Genomic DNA, 4629 nt, shown 5'->3' on the forward strand with positions numbered 1-4629 from the left:
GAAAAACAAGGAATTCATGCAATATTATTCAAAATGGATGACCCTAGAGGATATTATGCTGAGTGAAATATCTCAGTCACAAAAGGACAAATACTGTATGGTGCCACTGTTGTAGAATGAGGCTGACATCAGGGTGGGGGTAAGATGGAGAAAAACTGGATAAATTATATATACTGCATTGAAGCCGATGAGGGAGAGAATAGTTTAAAAGTAATATATTTTAGGGCATTATGATTATCAGAAGAAATCGGAATGAGGGTTGCAGAATGGAGTATACTTGGGCTGGGGGTGTGGTGGTAGGGATTGTATTCCAATGAATGAGTTTTTCTTTTGCTTTTCAAGAAAATCTAACTGGGGGTGGGGGTGGGGGGGGGGGGGAGAAAAGTACAGCAATGAAGGAATGGAAATCCAAAATCTCTGTAAATCTTCATTGAAATTAATAAAAAAATAAACAAAATATTTGTAAAAAAAGAAATAAAAACAATCAATGTAATTCATCTCATTAACAAATCAAAGAACAAGAACCACATGATTCTATCAATTGATGCAGAAAAAACCTTTGACAAAATCCAACACCCTTTTCTGGTTAAAACACTCAACAAAATAGGATTAGAGGGGAATTTCTTCAACATAGTGAAAGGTGTATACACAAACCTGAAAGCCAACATTGTTTTCAATGGAGAGAGATTAAAGGTATTTCCTTTGAGAATAGGAACTAGGTAAGGATGTCCACTATCACTTCTCCTATTTAATATTGTATTGGAAGACTTAGAAATAGCAATGAAACTAGAAAAGGAAATAAGAGGTGTCCAAATTTGCAAAGAGGAGATAAAATTATCTTTATATGCAGATGATATGATAGTATACTTAGAAAACCCTAAGACTCAGCAAGAAAACTACTGGACACAGTTGACTAATTTAGCAAAGTGGCAGGATACAAGATCAACATACAAAAATCAATTGGATTTTGCTGCAGTGACAAAGAGAAAAAACACTCTTGGCACCAGTAGTCAGAAAATTTAAAAAAAAAATTGCCCTGTGAACATCTCTCCAGATTACCGAGAAGCAATGATGTATGTCTAGAGACTAAGGTGCACCTGACAGAGGCCCTGGTCTTCTCATTTACTTGCTATGTATCAGACATCTGGTCATTGACTAAGGATGACAGAAAAAGAATTACTGCGTTTGAATTGTGCTGGAGAAGAGTATTAGACATATCATGTACCACCAAGAAAACAAATAAGTCTGTTTTGGAGAGGATGAAATCAAGCTTCTTCTTGGAAGTGAGGATTTTCAAGCTCCATCTCACTTCAAGGGGACCAATCTTTGGAGAAGAACATCATCTTTGGAAGGGTGGAGGTAAAGTGCTAGAAAGGAAGATCCCAGATGAGATGTATAGATATAGTAACTGGGACAATGAGGTAGTTGTGTCAGAGTCAGTAACACTGGCTTAGGACAGGACAGGCTTCAGGACTGTTGCATATAAGGTTGCTATGAGTCACAGGTGACTTGACAGCACTTAACAACAATCATTACAAAAGCAGTATTTATCTTATTCTCATCATTAGAACAGTGGCCTCAATCGTGTGGCAAAAGACAAAAATAATGGCTAGAAAGACATTTTGAACCATTAATCTACCACACCATAGTTGCTGTTAGGTCAATGATGACCCATGGAGATCCTATGTTAGCAGAACAGAGTCTTGCTAGCCCTGGGCTGTCTTCATAACCTTTGGTATTGCTTTACACAGGGTTTACATTGACTAATTCTCAGAAGTGGATGCCCAGGTCTTTCTTTTTACTTTGCCTGGAAATTTTGCTGAAACCTCTTCAGCACGGGTGAACCGCTGGTGTTTGAAAAATGGTAGAAGAGCTTACCTAATAGTAGCACAATCTACCACAGCAGGATAATTGGCAGACATGTGCTTTCCCCACCGATGTTATCATTATTTTCAACTTGGCACTAAAATTGCTTGCCTACCTGCATTGTTCCTAATGTTCCTCAATCATAGATAAAAGATCATATTTAGGACTCCATTGTGTAGTTCATCACCACAGTTTTTCTTTTTTGCTTAAATCCTTTTCTATCACATTTCTCCTTCTTTCCAGACTACATCCAGAAACTCCTCGTTTTGAATTTCTACTGTTAAAGTAACTAGTACTTTTACACTGTAGGCAAGCTCTGTATAATAGTTTGAGTTTGTTCTCCCCCCGCCTAAAAAATGAATTTATGGATGAGTGGAAAAAAAAATGGGAACTCATTTACTATCTGATGTTATCCAGCATTTCTAAAGGGTTAGGGTTATGAAATACAATAGATAGTTACCATTGTATTCTCTTATAATATCCCAATACTTAAATTATTTAAATTTATTGAATAATTTTAAAATTCCATATAAGAAGTCTATTGTTTTAGCAATTCTTTTTAAAAAAAATATGAAGCCATTATTGTCTCTTTAATATAAAGACAGCTATGCACTGATGTATCTATTTATTTTCCAGAGGATTAACAACACAGTCCATTGTGCAGCTTACGTGATATAATTGCTTTCTGTATTATAAAAATGGGTATTTTGGAATTCTTTCAAAAGCCTTGACCTTCTTTTATTTGACATCTATTCCTTGTATTGCCTCTTAATTAACAAAAAAAAAACCAAACAAATGAGTAGGCCCAATTAACTGAAGGAATTTTATTCCTAGAATTTTTAAAAGACCTTTGTTTGGCAGAGCTTTTTCTAAGAGACAAGGACGCTTTAGAGGGAAGAGACAGAACAAAGGCAGGAAGAGTCCCTGTGCCTGGGTAACATTTCTCTCTGTGTTGCATGCCTTGGAAAAGATCCTAAATCCAGAAGTTAGGTTTAGCTTGAGGTACCTGGAACTAGGAGAAAGTGAAGTGGAATGAGTTTCATACTGTTCCATATAACAATGAATAAGGAAGATGAAAGAAAAATAATTGTCTTTAAATTGTGGTATTGGGAAAGAGTATTGAATATGGTATAAACTTTCAAAAGAACAAAATATCTTGGAGGAAGTTCCACCAGAGTGCTTCTTAGAGGCAAGGAAAGTAAAGTTCATAGCATAAACTTTGGACATGTTATCAGGAGGGAGGTCTTTCCTTGGAAAAAGACATCACTTTGGGAAAGGTAGAGAGGATCAGAAAAAGAGAAAAGAACCTAAAGGACATGGATTGATACAATGACTACAAAAATGGACTGAGTGTAATAGGGATTTTGAGGATGGTGCAGCATAGAACAATGTTAAGATCAGTTGTTCTTAGTGTTGCTCTGGGTCATAGTTAAAGACACCTAACAACAGAACATATAACAAAAGAATTTGATCTATCTTTCCTACTGTATGCAGAGTGCTTTTTCCCCAACATTTTCTTAAGTGAACAAACACCATGTCATCACAATTCTATAAATGTCACTTCTGAGATTATTATCAAATTGAGAGATTTCATATATTAAACATATTTCAAATATTGTAAATCCAGAGTGCAATATCATTTTCTCACAGGTGTTTGTTAATTCTTTAACAGTGCATCAATTTATATGTACACATTTGTATATGTAAGGAGCCCTGGTGACATAACACCTTACGTGTTGAGCTGTTAAAGTTCAAATGTACCACTTTCTGTGGGAGAAAAATAGTTACCATTTCCTGTAAAGAATCACAGCTTTGGAAGTTCATTGGAAGATTCACCATGAGCCAGAACTCACTTGATAGCAATGGATTTATATTGTGGTCTATAAATTGAAGTATTTATATTATTGTAAATAAATTGAGTTCTGGTGGCCTAGTGGCAAAAAGCTGCACTGCAATCCCAAAGACATGTGGTTCAAGGCCACCAGCTACTCCACAGGAGAAGGATGGGCAGTCTTCTCCTGTGAGATTAACTGCCTCTGGAAACCCACTGCAGGGTCAGCAATGGGTCGGTTCTGACTCTGTAGGAAACAACACCACCACAACAATACATAAATATGTGAAAACTCAAACTCTTCCCTGCCAACTCAGCTCTGACTCATAGTCATCCTCCATCAGGTTTCCATGACAGAATTTTGAGAGAAGGAGGCTTCTCATCTTTCTCTCACAGAAAGATTGGTTATATCAAACTGCTAACCTTTTGTTTAACAATCCAACACAAACAGTTAAACAAATGTGAGTGCACACATTCAAACACACATATATATTTGTATACATGTATCTTTTAATTAAATGTGTATGAAAAATGCATGCTTTCCTTAATTAATAATTTGCCAATTTTTATCTTGTTACCTTGGCTTCTCTCTACCAAAATGCTAATCAAACAACACAGTTTAGATCAGTTCCACTTAGTTATTCCCCCTTTATTCTAGGTAATTGTATTCATTTCAATGGATTTTGGGGTTGTTTTAACCAGATTCACCTTTTGTTGGTAGTCCTTGACTCAAAGAATCTTTTTTTTCAGTGGGTTTAAGCACACCTCAAAATAGTCTATCATGATTTTTGACAGTCAGTTTGAAAGATATTGAATTGATTTAAGCACACAGGAATCCATATGGACTAAATTTAAAATTTATGAATTATCTGTACTAAGGATTTCACACTTGACAATGACTTTGAACTGTGATGTTGGAGAAGAAGAGTATT

Source organism: Elephantulus edwardii, unplaced genomic scaffold (assembly GCF_000299155.1).
Source record: "Elephantulus edwardii isolate Elephantulus edwardi_28Jun2011 unplaced genomic scaffold, EleEdw1.0 scaffold00144, whole genome shotgun sequence".
In the NCBI taxonomy this organism is placed as follows: domain Eukaryota; kingdom Metazoa; phylum Chordata; class Mammalia; order Macroscelidea; family Macroscelididae; genus Elephantulus; species Elephantulus edwardii.